The following is a 22,465-nucleotide window of genomic DNA, read 5'->3' as shown; positions in this document are numbered from 1 at the left end:
AACTCCTTGTTCACATAAACTAATATTTCACATGAGTAAAAGTTTTTAAATACAGAACAGTTCAACACTTTTAAGTGCACTTTACTGGTTCGGTTTACATGCCCAGTGATTACTAACCCCTTTTTTAACAATGAAAAAATAATACTGAAATTTATTATTGAAGATGATTATCATCGATTGATAATATTAAATCTTGAAGAACAAATCTCTGGCCACCTTTTTTTTAAAGTAATTTTCTTGCCTTTACCAAATGTTGCAATTATGCCCTTTGGGTATGAAATGTATTGATTTCATACAAGATAGTCAATATTGCTTTAGTTCAAACAAATCTGTTCGGCTTGGATATAAAACAATGTGAGACTGTTAAAATAAACGGGCCAAATAATAAGATAAAACTTAATTTGTTTTAATTCTTCAATTTAATTTAGCAAACGTAAATATTTTTTTTATTCAAGAGAAAATTTAATATAACTGCCAACATTGTTAAAGCCGCTGAAAATCCTTCATCACGTAATATATATACAGAAAATAACTAGTATAGATTAGTTTACATCGCAAATAATTTGTAAAATATTTCATTTCCTATTTTTATATTATCACAGAATAAAATCGCTCTTTTCGGGAATAATCACGATTTAAAGATAAATTTTAAATAAAGATAAATTTATGTTGTTTATACTTTAATTATAGTGGTTAAGTGTATTTTACATTACATGAACTAGACCAAGAAAAGTGTTCGACCACTGGGAATTATTATTGATAAAAAAGCATACAAATCTAGTAGCTACGAGTATTACTTATTTTTAAAAAACTTATTATTTAAAAAATGTTACAATAATTTAATGTTTATTTAAGGCTTAACGATAGCTTTAAGAATCATATTTTTTTATTGATATTTCATAGCTGCCTACTTGTATTGTCTTTGGAATAGATTTTAAAAAGTAGTTGTATAGTAAAACTCAAGGTTTTGGTATTGAAAATGTTCTAAAATTAAGCCATTTAGCCAACACTTAAAAGGATAACTTAACAGTAGGCAAAATAATTTACATTTTTTTAACGATTTGCCTTTTTAAAATTAAAATTTATACCCTAAAACATTAATGCTGTAACCAGAGGAAAAAGAAACGAAGAAAATATATATGTCCCTTTACGAGACATAACAAAGAAAAGACTTGTCGCCAGGACTACATACAAAAATAAATAAAGCTGTTTGAAAAAATAAAGCTGTTTGATTTGTGAAATTTTTTTTTGCATTTATTTATTATTTTATAAAATTTATTGGAAAAATATGTGGCTTTTAGAAAGAGCAACAGGTCTATTTTATTTAAAAAACGTTTGTAATTCTGTATGAATTGATGTTCCATGTTATAAATAAAGATATAAATATATCGCATCCCGGCAAGAAAAGTGACACAAGTCGATAAACAGTATTTGAGAAAATTCAACTTAAAGATTACTATAAAACTTATTCTGAAATAACACAATTTCAAGAGAGACATCCTTCGAGCTTGATGGAGCACTTCATACATATTTTTTATTGACATAACCTCAAAATTGCTGTTTTTTTTTACTTGCGTCACTTTTCTTGCCGGGGTGCGATATATACTTTTATGTTCTTCTACATAAAAAATTTATATTTGTTTAAAAAAAATCACATGAAGAGTGAATTATTTGAAAATATTATTTAGGGTTTATAATTTTATTACAGCTTTTTTTCGCTTATTTTAGTTTCAGTACTTCTGAGAACTAACAAAGACTGAAATATATTGCTATAATTTTATTATTTATATAATATATGATAGTGATATGGTTAGTAATTAGACCTTATATTTTGAAGCTGCTTATAAGTATATATTTTAAGTGGAAAAATTACAGTATCCAGCTAACTGTGAAACAAATGCAATTAGAGCATTTAATTTATATTTGTCAATTATTCATTTGGTGTTATATTCTAACTAAGCAATTCAACATGATTACTTTCAATTTTAAAAAGTCGCCAAAATTAACGATAAAAAAGTGCTTCAGCAAAAACTAACAGAAAGTGATACAAATAAGATATCATTGCATTTCTACTATAGAAATAAACTATCACACTCGTAAAAACTCTCTTATAGGTATATTTCCTCAGCACTTGCTCATACAGTTGAACGATGTTGATCTTAAACGATGCTTGGAAAGATGTGGGGGAAAAAATCAAAACTGTCAAATATAGAAACTGAGTGATTTTTAGTAAGCGAACTACTGTCCTGCTTCTTGGTAAACATCTTAAAATAGTTGCCCAAATTGCGTATATAAAATTCAGTTTTTATGAAATGGCGGAAATAGTGTCCCATTTCCTTAATCTAATTAATTAATTTTGCAGTTTTTTGGTACTAAGTATGCTTGCGAGCATTGTCATGAAAAAGATTGTTGTAGGATCACTTTTCATACTGGTAGCAAGAGACTTTCAGGTGAATTTTTTTAAAAACAATGTCGATTGATTAAAAATATATTTTATTAAATTGCATTAAAACTGTAGCTTTTAGAGAGAAACAGATTGCAATATCAAATCAGCAACAAAAATATTTAAGTTACGTAAGCATAATACAACATGAAACTGCGGGGAGGGATGTTTCTTAGTATTACTCTTATTCAAAGCATTAAAATGTTTTAGGGAAATATTAGTTACGATTTTACGCAAGCTTGTGTTGGGAAAAAAAATCTAAATCTATTCGAAATGTTAATTATTAGAAGTAATCCCTATGCCCAAGTGCAGCTTATCAATTTCGAGCTTTCTAACAAAAATGTTTCTTTTTCTAACTTTTTAAACTCTCACTATCTTATGTTAAAAGTCTGCTTATTTTGATTAGTTTCGCTTGTGGCCTTTGCTTAAAATGAGTAATTAAAATTGCCTCAAGAGGACGATAATGAGCTATGGACTGGGAGTCAAAGTGCTTATTATTTATTCGAAAGATATAAAAGAGATTTAACTTGAAAAGGAAATCGGTAAAATCTTCTTCAAAAATAAATTTATTCAATAAATGATTTGTCTTTATACTTTTAAATTCCTATGTGCTTGTATTTTGTTTAAATAATACTTTCTATTGTTAATTAATATCTGAACAAAGTAAGCTGAAAATTAACATCATCGAAATAATAATTAAAATATTAAATAAAACACGAAATATGTACAGAAACTTAAAAATAGAATTCCATGAAAATTTATTTGTAGTATCTCAATACATTTTTATTACTGGTCAACTGTGTTTGGGATTTATTTATTTTTTTTTTCAAAAGAAATAGATTCAGTTTTTGTCATAAATCTAAAACAATAAGAAATGAAACAATCTAACATTTTTAAAAGAAAAATTTTAAGTATTTTGCATAAAAATGAAAATTACTTTTAAGTATTGTATAATTTTGTTTATGTAATGTTTATATAATTTTGAAAAAACATAATTTAGGAAAAAAGATTTTAAAATTAATTGAATTAAGCAATTTTATTGCAATTGAAAAAATGCATTTTTGAGAGAATTGGAAGAAATAGAGTATCTCTTTTCCAAAAAAAAAAAATGTAAAGTACTTGGCAATTTACACTGAAATAATTCTTTTATTTAATTAAAGATAACAAAATATTTAATTTTTGGAGCTTACTTAATTTAAGAACACCATTTTGAACTAATTATTTCTTTATTTTTGATTTGTTAATATGACGATGCAGTTAAAATATTATAAAAAGTTAGAAAATTGTAGTTAACTTTTACTACAATTTTTTAAAGAAAAAATTCATAATTATCTTATATTCATCATTAAAATTCGAAATTATCTTATTAAAAATTCATAATTATCTATTAAAAATTATAATTATCTTAAAAATTCATAATTATCTATTAAAAATTATAATTATCTTAAAAATTCGTAACTATCTATTTTATTTTTGAAAGGATATTGCGACCATTGTCTTTTTAGCTCTCTCTCTTTAAATGCCCTCTCCGAAAATTGCTTAATTTCAGAACAACATATAAATATGTATGTTACAAAGATAATTGTGAAAACATTAATGTCTTATTTCGGCATATGTTTCACTTAGATTAATTTCAGAAATAAACTTTTTCATAAGATTCACTCATATTTAATATGCTCACACTATACACAATTCTACAGATAAAAACATTATGCACCAGAAAATAACAAAAAAACTTAATTTGTGTTAATTTTTCATTTTAATTTAGAAAACCTGCATATATTCGTTAAATTTTAAAACAATATTAATCAAGAGGAAAATCAAGAACTAAATGTTATCGAAAACATTGTTAAAACAGCTGGAAGTTTTAAAATCGTTTTTCACGTAATGTATAGCGAGAGAAAGATTTCTAGAAAAGTTCTTTGAATAAATTATTAAACGCAAATCACATCTTTTTTAAAAAAATCATGACTAGAAGATATAGCTAACAATGTGTCTCCTCTTTAAGAACGGATTAAGTATCAGTTTTTGTCGTGACTTTCATATTTACATATGCTCGGCGTACTACTATTTAAATCATTCCAAACTATTAGTATGGATATAAATCAAAGTTTCGATTGCTAAGTAGTCATCAAGAAATTATTACAAGATGAATTTCAATTTCTTCAAAATTGTTTTCACTACTGGAATTTTTCTTCTGTCTTTACTTTCTGGTAAGTAAAAAATTATTATTAATTCTCTCTACTGGGCATTTTAAAAAACTTGCGGTGAATTGATTGACTAAAGTTATATTAGAGAGGTTTCTGTTTACTTACAAAAAAATTTACTTCGGATTTAAAAAAATATCTCTGAACAAAAGTTATCAAAATTTTAAATAAATTAATTCAGACAAAAAGACATCAGTAATTTTTAGTATCTTCATTTAAATTTTTTTGTATCATACATCTTCATTTTGTCTCCATATTAAATTGTTGCTATCTTTCTTTTGTTGAAAATGACAAAATAATGAGCAAAGTATTTATTGAGAAATTCAAAATTAAAAATGTCAAAAACGGATGTTGTCTCTTCCATTAGTGTATGTAGGGTACTGTATAGGTAATCTATAGAATGACTAAGTATGAAGTGAAAAAACTGTTACACGCCTATTATATAAACTGTTACGCGGCTGTATTCCTCAAAAATACAAATATTATTCTGAAAATATTCTGAGTTTTGTTAAAAGAAGTAATTCAAAATACAAAGAAGAGTGAAAGTTGAACAAAACAAAATTTATGATTTTCATAAAAATAATAAATTTAACTTAACCTTCTGTGTTATAAAATAGTAGGCTTAACTGACATTTTAAATTAGACTTGATAACATTCGAAACGTATGTATTTCATAATTGCCGGTTTCTCCTCAGGAATTCTATAGAATGCCTAAGAAATTTGTGAAAAATAAATCAATTTATACAGCGATGGCTAGTTTTAGGCATTCTATAGAATGGCGGATTTCAAACTTTGCCAGTAATATGTATAGTTACTACATGAAATGTCAAAAAATATATTTTATTATCTTATCCTCGAACTTAACTATTTTTTAAAAAATATTTATAAAATTTTTTTCGATTTTTAAAGGTCTTAAAGAGATTATGTTAATTGTAAAAAAAAGTTAAAATTTGTAAATTTTTTTTTCAACTGTAGAAGATATGCTTAAGCTCTAACTTTGACAATATTTTCTATAAAATTTTGAATTGAATGTTAATTATAAAGACTTCAAAATAAACTTTTGGATTGAATCGATTTAAAACGTAAAAGAGGATGGCAGGTACTTAATTGGCAAACATAAATGCACCAAAGATTCGTACAAAGCAAAACCAAATGAATTTGAGAATGTAAGAGGACTGGCTCAGGGCAATGGTGCCTGGAAAAGAGATTAGAGGCCTTATGTGCCAGGGGATAAGTAGATATGTCTGAACTGAAGCTCAAGCTTTAATAATATTTTCTATAAAGGTTTGAATTAAACAGCTCAAAGGCTAAACTTATATTTAATATAGTATAATTTTTGGTACTTAAATGATTATTGTCATATTTTTTCGTTTATTGTGTTTAAAAGCTGGAAAAGTTGGCACATCTTGTCTGGTATTTTTCTTGATAATTGATATTTTTAAAGTGTCGACATGATCCGTTACGAAAATTATAACTGTATTTTTTTTTTCAGAAGTAAATGGAGGACCTTTCAGATTAAACTTGGTTGAGACAAGAAAGGAGATGGAAGGTAACAATACAAACTTTAGCTTTTGATCCATTTCTAAATATATATTCCGAATAATGCTTTTGGTAGAAGATTTTATTGGTGATTGTACAGAAACAGATTTAGATTTCGAGTCATTAATACTTTGAAATCGAGATAATTGTCAAGTCTATAATTTGTTTAGATCATTTATGTTGTTGTGGTTAAAGTCTTTCTATCAATTATTCGTAATAAGTACATATTATTCACAAAAAAGTGTAAAAATATAGCAGCTATGAAAATTAATGTGTAAATCAAAAAGATTTTATTAAGATGTCTGTGAATAATAATTTTTTTTAAAAATGTAGAATAACCTTTAAAGACCAAAGATTGCTTGGAATATAGCATTCCTTGATTGATATATCGAAGACGCCATCTTGTACGGTCTTTGCGAGAGATTTTACTAAGTAGAAAAATAATAGTATTTATAGTAATCAAAATGTTTTTAACGTTGAAATACTGTGCTGATACTAAAAAGCATAATTGCCTCATATACGACTCTGATTCAAATTATTAGTACTTTATTTTTAATGTAAATAATATGCTTGCTGTATACCTGTTCTTCGTACTGGATGAAAGAAAAAGTATAAACTAATCAGTACTGAACAACACTAGAAAATTGTCGACAAAACTTTCAGACAAATACCAAGATAAAGCTAAAATGATTCCAATGTTTTTTAATCATTTAGAATTATTTGTAGCCCTTTTTGGTTAATTTAACAAGTCACGTTATTAAATTTAACGAATTACTTTTATTAGTAGTTCATGTCATCAAAATAAGGACTAACTGTATTCAGGATCACCTGTCATAATGCTGTTGCTCATGACAACACATGATATTTAAAATTTACCGCACTCATGTTACTTTCTCTTGTTCTTGGAAATCGGTAGCCATGGATATTTTAATTTTCCAAAATATTGAAATTAATTTCATACCACATTTTTTTTTCTTGAGTTACTAGCTTTTAACCTAAGAACTAGCCGATGGGCAATGTCCGCACTGCACTGAAAGCATTATAAACGGACGTGGTCCGATCATAATCTGGAAAGGCAAGTAGGTAACAGTCAAAAATAACCCCTTTTCTTTGAAAAAGATGCAATGGTGAATTGGCTTCATGATTCAATTTGAACAGTTAAGTCCAAGAAATTTCCGGTTGCCTTAACGTTACTCGTCCATTTTACTGTTTGATTATTTTATGTTTGTTTTTTTAAAAAAACATTTTAGAGATGAAAACATTTGGTTGGCCTATAGAATGCCATGCTCTGTAGGAAATTTTTGAATTACTGTTTTTTAGACTTAACTTAGTAGCAGATAATTAAATGTGATTTATTTCAACAGATTTTGCAGAGATTCTGAGCTGTAAAATTTGTTTAGCAATTCAGAGTCAATATTTTAATATTTTCCGTATGAAATTAACACTGCCTAGTTAACACAAATTTATAATAATAATTTACCTAACGTAAAAATATTTTCCTAATATGATTGTTTGCATCAAGGATTTTTATTTTTATTTTGCAGGTATAGAAGAAGCTTTTGCTGGTTAAGCATCTGACACCATGACCTTTAAGAAGATAGTCTGTTTAAATCAAGAAACTAACATTGTGTTTAAGATATTAAATAAATGATTTTACAAAATTAATAACTCATAAGTCGTTCTTCCAAACCGTTTTCAAAAACGTTTTTACACTATGCTGCAGGTTGTCTAGAAAAGAAAATTTTTCTATTGTAAACAAAACAGGTAACCATTTTACAAACTCTGATTAAAATAGGGAATTACTCGTTCTTGGATTATTTTTATTTTATAATTGTTGTTTACATATGTAAGACCAGTGTATAAAGAATACTTTGCAGCAAACATTAATTTCTTTTTTCTCTCCCTGAAACTTAAAAATGAAACTGCTAAAACTATTACCATATAATCTAATGAATAACCGTTGCTCACATCAGATTGCCAGTCTCGCAATGCCTACATTTAAGTTTTCTCTTATTGAAACGAAACAGTTACAATTAATCTTTAACTTTTAAATAGTGAAGAATCATAATTATTTTTAAATAAACGATAGTTAAATTCACTGACACCCAACTTTGAATGGAAATAATAGAATCTTTGCAGTAATAAACACAATATCATGAAAAATCACTTTAAAAAAATCAAACATAAGAAATGAAATAACTTCAGTTCAAATTGCAAAAATAAACAACAATTCGTTCAGAACAGCAATTGTCCCTCTTATCAAAATGGCAGTAGGCTACAAACTAACGAATCTACACGCGTTGAGACATTGTGTCCTTTAACCTTGAAACTAGCGCAGCCTGATTTTTAATTCAAAGCAGTTTCCGATGTTAAATTAAAGAGAACAGAAGAGAAAATCGAATGATAATTGAGATTTTGGTACAAAGCAGTGTAGAGTAAAAAATATAATCTGTATAATATAATTAAACCGATCTGTGCCCTATTAAAATGAAAAAAGCCAGTAGTAAAGCCTCTACACGGACATCTGAAAACTGACTGTTTAACCTTTTTAATTTACCGTTTAATATTCCGGAAACAAAAATTCGCAGAGATTTTTCAATAGAAATATTTAAACAAAGAAAAGAAAAACAGTGGATTTTTAAATATTTCTTTTGAAATTTTACTACTAGTATTTTAATTTCGGGAGGATGCTGGACAACTTAATATAAGTCCAGTTACAAATAAAGAAATTGTTTTGAAACATTTTATGTAACTCCTTGTTCACATAAACAATATTTCACATGAGTAAAAGTTTTCAAATACAGAACAGTTCAACACTTTTAAGTGGCTCGATTTTACTGACCCAGTGATTACTTGCCCTTTTTTTTAACAATGTAAAAAATACTGATTATCATCGATTAATAATAATATAAAATCTTTAAGAACAAATCTCTGGTCACATTTTATTTTAAAGTAATTTTCTTGCAATCATGCCCTTTGGGTACGAATTGTATAAATTTCATACAAGAAAGTCAATATTGCTTTAGTTCAAACATATCGCTCACGAGCTACAGTAGTGGCGCAACTCAAAAAACACGAGTTTTGGACTAAGAACATGTGTTTTTTTTTTAATGGCGGGCGCTTAGGGTTTGTCCCATTGACCACAGAAATGCCAGAACTGCTACTCTCTTCTCGTTACCCAGTGTGCACCTGTGGTGAACAAACGTACAAGTTTACTCCAATAGTAGTTTTATTTCTGAAAAAATTAGAAGACACAAAGCAAATTTATGTATCCCTTTATGAGACATAACAAAGACTAACTAGAACAAAAAATGGAAATTGACGAATGACGAATCTAATGAATGACGGAAACTGACGAATGGTTAATTCTTTTCCCTTAATTAGCCAAGAACCTTCGCAGAAGTGTAAAGCAGTTTCCGATGTTAAATTAAAGACAACAGAAGAGAAAATACGATTCGAATTTAGCTTTGCATACGTGCAAAGCAATGAAGAGTTTAAAATACAATCTGTATAGTGCAATATAATTAAGTATACCAGCGTCCTATTAAAACAAAAAAAGGCGGTAGTAAAGTCTCTAAACGAATATCTGAAAACTCACCGTTTAACCTTTTCAATTTACCGATTAATATTCCGGAAACAAAATTTCGCAGAGATTTTCCAACAGAAATATTAAAAAAAACAGTGGATTTTTAAATATTTGTTTTGAAATTTCACTACTAGTTTTTTAGTTTTGGGAGGACGCTGTGACTCCTTGTTCACATAAACTAATATTTCACATGAGTAAAAGTTTTTAAATACGGAACAGTTCAACACTTTTAAGTGCACTTTACTGGTTCGGTTTACTGACCCAGTGATTACTAACCCCTTTTTTAACAATGAAAAAATAATACTGAAATTTATTATTGAAGATGATTATCATCGATTGATAATATTAAATCTTGAAGAACAAATCTCTGGCCACCTTATTTTTAAAGTAATTTTCTTGCCTTTACCAAATGTTGCAATCATGCCCTTTGGGTACGAATTGTATAAATTTCATACAAGAAAGTCAATATTGCTTTAGTTCAAACATATCGCTCACGAGCTACAGTAGTGGCGCAACTCAAAAAACACGAGTTTTGGACTAAGAACATGTGTTTTTTTTTAATGCTAGAATAAGCTTTTTTTCGCTTATTCTAGTTTCAGTACTTCTCAGAACTAACAAAGACTGAAATATATTGCTGTAATTTTATTATTTATATAATACTAGTGGGCTGTGACCCCTACTCGCTAACGCTCGCCAACCCCCGAAAATTGCAACGCAATCTTATATGATTTGCTTCGCAAACCAACCTCGCTTCTCTCGCTACTAACTTAGGTACATTGCAAATGCACAAAATTCTAAAAATTTAAAACAATCATTCAAATCCATATAAAACTTTTTTTTTTTAAATTACATCTTTTTAGTAAATACTAAGTCATGAAAATAAATTTAAATTCAAATAAATGACATGTAATTCGTTAAACCTATTAGAAATGTGCTATAGTATAATTCGTAATATAAATCAAAAATCGTCAAATAAATTCGTAATATATAATTTCGTGAAAAAAAGCGCTTTCGACAAAATACTAAAATAGAGATCTATCGACAAAGACTACTCACTTCTGCCTAGCTTAATAGTATGAGATTGCCGCAGCTGATGCTCTCTGGTTATTTCAGTTTCCGTTTTTAAAAGCGCTATATGTTGAGCCACCTCAGCTAGATTTGGCATGTGACATTTTTAGCGGCAATCATTGGTCGATTCGCCGTGTAAGAGAAATAGTAACGTAAACAAAACAAAGCAAACGTGGCGACCGGCGGAAAACAAATACAGCCAAAATTTGGGAGCCACGTAAGAGAATTATATATATTAGATATGATAGTGATATGGTTAGTAATTAGACCTTACATTTTGAAGCTGTTTATAAGTATATATTTTAAGTGGAAAAATTACAGTATCCAGCGAACTGTGAAACAAATGCAATTAGAGCATTTAATTTATATTTGTCAATTATTCATTTGGTGTTATATTCTAATTAGGCAATTCAACATGATTATTTTTAATTTCAAAAATCTCCACAATTAACGATAAAGAAGTTTTTCAGTAAAACTATTAGAAAATGATACACAGAAGCTATCGTTGCCTTTGTACCATATTAAATCGAGTTTCACTACTATTATAAAAATATACTGAAGAAAAATCTGTCCTAGGGTACCGAAGTTAAGCAACCAAGAAATAAACGTAACTATCACACTCGTAATAACTCTCTTATGGGTATATTTCCTCAGCACTTGCTCATACAGTTGATCTTGAACGATGTTTGGAAAGATGTGGGGGGGAAAATCAAAATTGTCAAATATAGAAACTGAGTGATTTTTAGTAAGCGAACTGTCCGGCTTCTTGGTAAACATCTTAAAATAGTTGCCCAAATTACTTATATAAAATTCAGCTTTTATGAAATGGCGTAAATAGTGTCCCATTTCCTTAACCTAATTAATTAATTTTGCAGTTTTTTGGTGCTAAGTATGCTTGCGAGCATTGCATGGAAATGATTGCTGTAGGATCACTTTTTATACTGGTAGCAAGAGACTTTCAGGTGAATTTTTTTTAAAACAATGCCGATTGATTAAAAATATATATTATTGAATCGCATTAAAACTATAGCTTTTAGAGAGAAACTGATTGCAATATCGATCAGCAACGCAAAAATATTTAAGTTACGGAAGCATAATTCAACATGAAACTGAGGGGGGGGGTTATGTTTCTTATTATTACTTTGAATAAAAGTAATAATAAGAAAAAAGCATTAAAATGTTTTGAGGAAATAACAGTTACGATTTTACGCAAGCTTGGGTTGGAAAAAAAAATCTAAATCTATTCGAAATGTTAATTATTAGAAGTAATCACTATGCCCAAGTGCAGCTTTTCGATTTCGAGCTTTCTTACAAAAATGTTTCTATCTCTTAATTTTTAAACTCTCGCTATTTTATGTTAAAAGTTTGCTTATTTTGATTAGTTTCGCTTGTGGCCTTTGCTTAAAATGAGTAATTAAAATTGCCTCAAGAGGACAATAATGAACTACGGACTGGGAGTCAAAGTTATTATTATGAATTCGACAGATATAAAAGAGATTTAACTTGAAAAGGAAATCGGTAAAATCTTCTTTAAAAATAAATTTATTCAATAAATGATTTGTCTTTGTACTTTTAAATTCCTATGTGCTTGTATTTTGTTTAAATAATATTTTCTATTGTTAATTAATATCTGAACAAAGTAAGCTGAAAATTAACATCATCGAAATAATAATTAAAATATTAAACAAAATACGAAGTATGTACAGAAACTTAAAAATAGAGTTCCATGAAAATTTATTTCTAGTATCTCAATACATTTTTATTACTGGTCAACTGTGTTTGGGTTTTTTTTTTTTCAAAAGAAATAAATTCAGTTTTGGTCATAAATCTATCTAAAACAATAAGAAAAGAAGCAATCTAACATCTTTAAGAGAAAAGTTTTAAGTGTTTTGCATAAAAATGAAAATTACTTTTAAGTATTACGAAATGTTTATAAAATTTTGAAAAAACATGTTTTAGGAAAAAAGATTTTAAAATATAAATTTTTAAAATTAATTGAATTAAGCAACTTTATTGCAATTGAAAAAATACTTTTTTGAGAGAATTGGAAGAAATAGAGTATCTCTTTTTCAAAAAAAAATTTAAAGTAGTTGGCAATTTACACTAAAATAATTCTTTTATTTAATAAAAGATAACAAAATATTTAATTTTTCGAGCTTACTTAATTTAAGAAGAACACCGTTTTAAACTAATTATTTATTTATTTTTGATTTGTTAATATGACGATTCGGTTAATATATTATAAAAAGTTAGAAAGTTGTAGTTAACTTTTACTACAATTTTTTAAAGAAAAAATTCATAATTGTCTTACTATTTTATTTTGAAAAAAGATACTGCAACCATTGTATTTTTAGCTAAATAGATCGCTTTTAATCTCTCTCTTTAAATGCCCTCTTCAAAAATTGCTTTATTTCAGACCAACATATAAATATGTATGTTACAAAGATAATTGTGAAACCATGAATGTCTTATTTCGGCATATGCTTCACTTAGATTAATTTCAGAAATAAACTTTTTCATAAGATTCACTCATATCTAATATGCTTAGACGATACACAATTCTACAGATAAAAACATTATGCACCAGAAAATAACATAAAAACTTAATTTGTGTTAATTTTTCATCTTAATTTAGCAAACCTGCATATGTTCGTTAAATTTTAAAACACTGTTAATCAAGAGGAAAATCAAGAACTAAATGCTATCGACAACATTGTTAAAACAGATGGAAGTTTTAAAATCGTTCCTCACGTAATGTATAGCGAGAGAAACATTTCGAAGAAAATTCTTTGAAAAATATTTAAAAATTTAAAATATTAAATGGAAATCACATCTTTTTTAAATAATCATGACTAGAAGATATAGTTAACAATGTGTCTCCTCTTTAAGAACGGATTAAGTACCAGTTTTTGTCGTGATTTTCATATTTACATATGCTCGCCGTACCACCATTTAAACCATTCCATACTATTACTACGGATATAAATCAAATTTTCGATTGCTAAATAGGCATCAAGCATTTATTTCAAGATGAATTTCAATTTCTTTAAAATTGTTTTCGCCACTGGAATTTTTCTTCTGTTTTTACTTTCTGGTAAGTAAAAAATTATTATTAATCCTCTCTACTGGGCATTTTAAAAAACTTGCGGTGAATTGATTGACTAAAGTTATATTAGAGAGGTTTTTGTTTACTTACAAAGAAATTTAATTCGGATTTAAAAAAATATCTCGGAGCAAAAGTTATCAAAATTTTAAATAAATTAATTCCGACAAAAAGACGTAAGTAATTTTTATTAAATTTTTTTCTATCATACATCTTCATTTTGTCTCTATATTAAATTGTTGCTATCTTTCTTTTGTCGAAAGTGACAAAATAGTGCTCAAAGTATTTATTAAAAAATTCAAAAGACAAAATGTGAAAAACGGAAATTGTCTCTTCCATTAGTGTAGGGTACTGTATAAGTAATCTATAGAATGACAAAGTATAAAGTAAAAAATATGTTACACGACTATTAAATAAATGACAACTGTATTCCTCAAAAATACAAATATTGTTAAACATTCTGAGTTCCGTTAAAAAAAGTAATCTAAAATAAAAAGAAAAGTGACAGTTTAACAAAACAAAATTTATGATTTTCATATAAAAAAAAATAAACCTTGTGTGTTATAAAATAGTAGGCTTAACTGACATTTTAAATTAGACTTGATTACATTCGAAACGAACCTGAGATGTATTTCATAAATTGCCGGTTTCTCATCAGGAATTCTATAGAATGCCTAAGAAATGTGTGAAATATAAATAAATTTATACAGCGATAGCTAGTTTTAGGCATTCTATAGAATGGCGGATTTCAAACTTTGCCAGTAATATGTATACTTACTACATGAAATGTCAAAAAATATATTTTATTATCTTATCCTCTAACTTAACTATTTTAAAAAAAATATTTATTACAATTTTCTTTTCGATTTTTAAAGGTCTTAAAGGGATTATGTAAATTGTAAAAAAGAAGTTACAATTTGTAAATTTTTTTTTCGACTGTAGAAGATATGCTTAAGCTCTAACTTTGTCAATATTTTCTATAAAATTTTGAATTGAATGTTAATTATAAAGACTTCAAAATAAACTTTTGGATTGAATCGATTGAAAACGTAAAAGAGGATGGCAGGTACTTAATTGGCAAACATAAATACACCAAAGATTCGTACAAAGCAAAACCAAATGAATTTGAGAATGTAAGAGGACTGGCTCAGGGCAATGGTGCCTGGAAAAAGAGATTAAAGGCCTTATGTGCCAGATATCACGAAGGGGATAAGTAGATATGTCTGAACTGAAGCTCAAGCTTTGATAATATTTCCTATAAAGGTTTGAATTAAACAGCTCGAAGGCTAAACTTATAATTAATATAGCATAATTTTTGGCACTTAAATGATTATTATCATATTTTTTTCGTTTATTGTGTTTAAAAGCTGGAAAAGTTGGCACATCTTCTTTGGTATTTTTCTTGATAATTGATATTTTTAAAGCGTCGACACTATCCGGCATGAAAATTATAACTTTATTTTTTATTCAGAAGTAAATGGAGGAGTTGGACTAGGGAAAAGAAGGGAGACAAGAAAGGTGATGGAAGGTAACAATACAAACTTTAGCTTTTGATCCATTTCTTAATATATTCCGAATAATACTTTTGATAGAAGATTTTATTGGTGTTTGTGCAGAAACAGATTTAGATTTCGAGACATTAATACTTTGAAATCGAGATAATTGTCAAGTCTATAATTTGTTTATATCATTTATGTTGTTGTGGTTAAAGTCTTTCTATCAATTATTCGTAATAAGTACCTATTATTCACAAGTACCTATTATAAGTACGTATTATTCACAAAAAAGTGTAAAAATATAGCTGCTATGAAAACTAATGCGTAAATCAAAAAGATTTTATTGAAATGTCTATGAATAATTTTTTTAAAAAATTTAGAATTACTTTTAATGCCCAAAGATTGCTTGGAATCCAGCATTCATTGATTGATATATCAAAGACGCCATCCTGTACGGTCTTTGCGAGAGATTTTACTAAGTGAAAAAATAATAGTATTATTTATAGTAATCAAAATGTTTTAAACATTGATTTACTGTGCTGATACTAAAAAGCATAATTGCCTCATATACGACTCTGATTCAAATTATTAGTACTTTATTTTTAAATGTTATATAATATGCTTGCTGTATACCTGTTCTTTGTACTGGATGAAAGAAAAAGTATCAACTAATTAGTACTGAACTACACTACAAAATTGTCGACAAAACTTTCAGACAAATACCAACACCAATAATAAAGCTAAAATGATTCCAATGTTTTTTTTATTCATTTAGAATTATTTGTTGCCCTTTTTGGTTAATTTTACAAGTCACGTTGTTAGATTTAACGAATTATTTTCATTAGTAGTTCATGTCATCAAAATAAGGACTAACTGTATTCAGGATCACCTGTCATAATGCTGTTGCTCAAGTCAACACATGATATTTAAAATTTACCGCACTCAAGTTACTTTCTCTTGTTCTTGGAAATCGGTAGCCATTGATATTTTAATTTTCCAGAATAAGAATATTGAAATTAATTTCATACCACATTTTGTTGTTTTTTTTCTTGAGCTACTAGCTTTTATCCTAATAACTAGCCGATGGGCAATGTCCGCACTGCACTGAAAGCATTATAAACGGGCGTGGTTCGATCATAATCTGGAAAGGCAAACATGGTAGCGGTCAAAAATATCCCTTTTTCTTTGAAAAAGATGCAATGGTGAATTGGCTTAATGATTCAATTTGAACAATTTAGTCCAAGAAATTTCCGGTTGCCTTAACGTTACTCGTCCATTTTACTGTTTGATTATTTTATGTTTATTTTTTTAAAAAACATTTTAGAGATGAAAACATTTGGTTGGCCTGTAGAATGCCATGCTCTGTAGGAAATTTTAGAATTACTGTTTAAACTTTACTTAGTAGCAGATAATTAAATGTGATTTATTTCAACAGATTTTGAAGAGATTCTGAGCCGTAAAATTTGTTTAGCAATTAAGAGTCATTATTTTAATATTTTCCATATGAAATTAACACTGCTTAGTTAACACAATTTTGTAATAACAATTTACCTAACGTAAAAATATTTTCTGAATATGATTGCTTACATCAAGGATTTTTATTTTTATTTTGCAGGTATGGAAGAAGTTTTTTATGGTTAAGCATCTGACACCATGACCTTCAAGAAAATAATCTGATTAAATCAAGAAACTAACATTGTGTTTAAGATATTAAATAAATGATTTTGCATAATTAATAACTCATTAAGTCGTTCTTCCAAACTGTTTTCAAAAACATTTTTACACTATGCAGGTTGTCTAGAAAAGAAAATTTTTCTATTGTAAACAAAACAGGTAACCATTTTACAAACTCTGATTTTAATAAGGAATTACTCTTTCTTGGATTATTTTAATTTTATAATTGTTGTTTACATATGTAAGACCAGTGTATCATGAATACTTAGCAGCAAACATTAATTTCATTCTTCTCTCTCTGAAACTTAAAAATGAAACTGCTAAAACTATTACCGTATAATCTAATGAATAACCGTTGCTCACATCAGATTGCCAGTCTCGCAATCCCTACATTTAAGTATTCAAACGAAACAGTTACAATTCACCTTTTACTTTTTAATAGTGAAGAATCATAATTATTTTTAAATGTATAATAGTTAAGTTCACTGACTCACAAATCTGAAAGTAGATAATAGTATATTTGCAATAATAAACACAATATCATGAAAAATCAATGTAAAAAAATCAAACATAAGAAATGAAATAACTTCAATTCCAACAGTAAACACCAATTCATTCAGAACAGCAATCGTCTCTCGTTTCAAAATGGCAGTAGACGGCAAACTACCGAATCTACCCTCGGGGAGACAGTATGTCCTTCAACTTTGAAACTAGCACAGATTAGTGGTCAATTCTTTTCCGTAATTCAGACAATAACCTACGCAGAAGTGCAAAGCAGTTTCCAATGTTAAACTAAGGAAGAGAAAATATGTTTCGAATTTAGCTTTGCAAATATGCAAAGTGAAGAGTAAAAAATACAATATGTATAATGCAATATAATTATGAATACCAGCTTTCTATTAAAACAAAAAATGCCGGTAGTAAACTCTCTGAATGAACAACCGATTTTATTGTGTTTAACCTTTTCAATTTGATATTCCGAATACAAAATGTTGCAGAGATTTTCCGACAGAAATATTAAATAAAAACAGTGGATTTTTAAATATTCGTATTTGAAATTTTACTACCAGTTGTTTAGTTTTGGGAGGGCGCTGGACAACTTAATATAATATAAATTCAGTAACAAAAGATGAGAGAAAGAGAGAGTTGTAAATTTTTGGGGCAAGACCCATGATTTGGCTACACCGCCCCTAAAACTAGGTTAAAAGGTCATATAACGCAGTTAAAATTAAAGCACTTGGTCAAAATCTATGAACCCCAGTTTAAATCCAAACGCGAGGTTAAATTTGAAAAAAACTTGGTTACAATCAAAACAAAACTGAAGTAATTAGGCTAAAATCAATATAATTAGATAAAACTGGTTAATTTATTAAAATTTGAACTAAATAGAATCATAAAATCCGATGTATTTAAGTTAAAGTATTAAGTTAGTATGTGGTAGTAAAGTGTGTTAAATAGCGTCTCCAAGTAAATACAATAAAGTTGGAAAGTAGCAGTTAAAGTACTGGCTTCTTTTCAATTTAAATTTTAAACTCAGTGTCAAGAAATGTTTCACTGTAAGAGGTTCGCGGCAAAAATTTCATTCAAAAGTTTCATTTAAATTAAATACTTATGCGTTAAACGAGTATGACCAATTCGTAATATGTTAATGGCGACTTGTGATTTTCTGTTTTGGTAACTTGGGGAAAATGGTTTAAGTAATGGTTTTATTTCGTGCAGCTTGTTATTTAGTTCCCCATCCCAGTCAACTTGTCTTTGCTGCATTAGTGAATCCGCAATACATTTTTGAACATCATATAAAGATAGTGATTTATTGGGGAGATTGTGTGTTGACTTGGCTATTGAGTCAGCTTTTACATTACCTGTAATGCTTACATGTCCCGGGATCCAAACAAATATTATTTCAAAGCTATTGTTACTGAGGTTTAAATATATACAGTCAGTCACAAAAGTCTACATACACCCGCTAATATTCGCAGATCTAGCACTTTACTCATATTTTTAAATATACAACTTTATTTTCGTTAACATCTTGGATAAAACCTCATATCTAACAAAAAAAAATTATGAACAAATTCGTTAAAATATAACAAAAATTAACAACGCATTAAATTATATAGTCACAAAAGTCTACATACAGAGACAGAACAATACAAACTTTCAGAATTAAATGCCAAAAAATGTAACATTAATACTTTGTAGGACCTCCCTTTGAAGTAACAACTGCCTGAATTCGGTTTGGCATCGACATAACCAGATTTTTTGTCGTCTCAGGTGTAATTTGAGACCATGCAAGCTCTATTGCCTTCTTTAGGGTACCTTGCTTGTTACCGATTGCTCCCGAACTCTCCACTTCCTCCCAAAGGTGCTCGATGGGATTAAGGTCTGGGTACTGTGGTGGCGAATGGAGCTGTTTAGGCGTTTTATAGAGTAGCCATTCCTTAACAATCTTAGCTGTATGTTTTGGGTCGTTGTCTTGCTGGGAGACAAAGTTGTTCCCAAGTCCCAATTTTCGAACCGATGGAAGTAGATTGTCTTGCAAAATCTTCAGGTATTCAAATCGATTCATTATGCCATCGATAAACACTAAATTGCCAACTCCAGCGGCCGCCATTGCTCCCCAAACCATAACACTGCCTCCACCGTGTTTCACAGTTGGAGTCAAATTCCCGGGATTCATTTCTGTGTTTTTTTTCCTCCAGATTTTTCTGCGGCCATCACTCCCGAACACATTGAACTTACTCTCGTCTGTAAAAACAACTGTTTTCCAAAAATTAAAATCTTGGTCAATATGTGCAGAAGCAAAATCAAGTTTCTTTTGTTTGTTAGTAGATGAAATGAACGGCTTTCGTCTAGAAACTCTAACATTGTAGCCGGCTGATCGAAGAATTTTACGAACAGTTTCTGGATGCACTTTCTTTCCACTAGCTGTTGCAATTTGATTCGCTAATTTTGGAGCACTAATTTTCGGATTTTTCTTCACTTTTCTTGCTATGGTTCTTGCATCACGATCATTAAGCTTCCTTACACGACCACATCGATATTTGTTAAGCACTTTTCCACGCATAACATAATTTCTGTAGATTGTTTGAACAGTTGACCGACTTTTTTTTTACAATTTCTGCATAAGATTTCTTTTCACATTTCATTTTTACTATCATATTTCGAAGTTCTAAAGATATTTCCTTTCCCTGACTCATTTTGTTGAAGTTATAATGTCAAAAAATCTCGGGAAATGAAGATTAGAATAGATAACGAAACATGTAACCTCAAACTAAGACAATCTTCCAAAATAACTTCGTATGCAAATTTTTTTCCGTCCGCATATCAGCTGTATGCAGACTTTCGCGACTTGATAATTACTATACAAATCACAAAATTACCTAGAAATTATTATTTCTGAATATTTTTATTATGGAAAGCAAATTTTTTAGAAAAAACTGAAGGAGTGATATGATTTTTAAAATTGAAATTTAATTGCTTTTTGAGAAACCTTTATTTTGATCAGTGTATGTAGATTTTTGTGACTGACTGTATTTAGTATATGAGATGGATGATAGAGTGAGGTGTACTGTCAAGATTCTTAAGTGCATCGATGCAACTTTTAGAATCAGGGAAAATCAGCCATATTTTGTTCAGTTGCCCAGAAATAAACCGAAGAGCGAGTAAAATAGCGTTGCATTCAGAAGAAAAAGCAGAATGCAGCTTCTCTGAAATTACCTCTGAGTCACACACAGGCCATGACTGGAATCTAAAATCGGCCCGGGCATTTTAGAGATATCGGCCCTCTACTTCACATAAACACCGCGTGCGTGGCTCCTAATGTATCATTTTAAAGCATTTTTTACTTATAAATTCTCATGAACGGAAGTTAATTTATCGAAGCAGGAAAGTAGATAAAAATTTCTTAATAATCCTTTATAGAATATATTTCAGTTTAAAATACATAGTTCTTATGAGGAAACATAAGTTGATAAAATCAAAAAGAAGGTGAAAGATGAAGAGTAAATATAAATATTTATTATGCTACACATACATGAATGATTTATATAAACACTTTTTTAAAAATAGATTTAATGCTTCTTCAAAAGTCATTAAATTAAATAATGACTAATTTCATTTTTACTATCATATAATAATTTAATTTAATGACTTTTGAAGAAGCTCACTATTCTCAGCCACTTTATCGATTATGTCATTGCTTTCTAATTTCATTAATAGACCTTTTTCTATTGCCAATACCATGAGAGCATTCAAATTATCCGAAGATAAAGTACTCCTCATTCGATTTTTAATTACTTTTAATGTGGAGAATGATCTTTCACAAACCACCTAACTTATTGACAATGTTAGTAAAAATTTTAATGCTAGACCAATTAAATTGTAAGAATTGTTCAATAAATTGAATCTCTGTAATATCTTGTAGCAACAAATAACACAATTTTCGCACGCACTGCGAGAATTACTTCTTCATAGACTTACTTCTTCTTCTGTTTCCAAAGTCGTTATTATCTTCATTTGAATGATCTTCTCTGATTATTTTATAATCTTCTAAGTCTGATTTTTTCAGTTTTAAAGAAATTACGTTAAGTTTCAGGAAAATTTTAAAGAAAGTACAAGTTAAAAATATGATTTTTATGTATTTTAATACAGAATTCTAACAAAATTGAAAAGACTTTTATATTTCTCTTGTATAAAATAACAGAAATTTATCTTTAGCAGTTTATAAGATTAAAAGTCCATTAAGAATAGCTGTTTCATAAAAATTCCTTAATTTTTCAATCAAAATATGAAAAAATATTGCATAAATAAATACAATATGTACTAGTCAATTTGCTATGCAAACAAATATCAACTTTATTACTATTTTTACTAGAAGACAATGAAGTGTATAGCGTATTCAAATAATATTCAAATAGGTATGCTCTGAGGTTAAACCAGTTTTTACTCTTAATGTTTTAGTACGATACAAATTTGACAGTAGACCCCCGTAACCCCTTCGTCACTATAGACCCCCTTTAAAAGTCCTTTGACCGGTTGGGGGTCGATACCGATCCTGTAGAAAACCCCTGGAACTTAATACCTATATAATATAAAAATAGGTACTTACCAAATGGAATTTAAAAAACACACAAAAACAAATAATACATTATATTAAAAGTCTAGTGAAGAGTCACACACTGTAGAAAATTCTACTGGATAAAATAAAAGCTTACGTTTGTGCAATACTGGAAAAAATAAAGAAAGAGAATCTTACACAGCACTAAAGACTCACATTCGGACATTTATTTATTTGATTTTATTATGTGTCAACAACGACATCTAACATTAATCTCCAGGAACTAATTT

General features: G+C 28.4%; 2 long non-coding RNA genes across 2 annotated transcripts; both read left to right on the top strand.

The window, feature by feature from the left end:
• Positions 1-4,497: 4,497 nt before the first annotated feature.
• LOC107454412 (uncharacterized) lies at positions 4,498-7,857 on the top strand. The gene is made up of 3 exons (XR_001585445.4): positions 4,498-4,656; positions 6,143-6,199; positions 7,734-7,857. It is a non-coding gene; the product is annotated as an uncharacterized LOC107454412 (long non-coding RNA).
• A 5,752-nt stretch (positions 7,858-13,609) lies between these two features.
• On the top strand, positions 13,610-17,181 carry LOC107454388 (uncharacterized). The gene is made up of 3 exons (XR_001585441.4): positions 13,610-13,937; positions 15,418-15,474; positions 17,058-17,181. It is a non-coding gene; the product is annotated as an uncharacterized LOC107454388 (long non-coding RNA).
• Positions 17,182-22,465: the final 5,284 nt, after the last annotated feature.

This window comes from Parasteatoda tepidariorum, chromosome 9 (assembly GCF_982258835.1).
Source record: "Parasteatoda tepidariorum strain Cologne lab strain chromosome 9, Ptep-v5.0, whole genome shotgun sequence".
NCBI lineage: Eukaryota > Metazoa > Arthropoda > Arachnida > Araneae > Theridiidae > Parasteatoda > Parasteatoda tepidariorum.
This window is presented reverse-complemented; position numbering and strand designations above follow the sequence as displayed.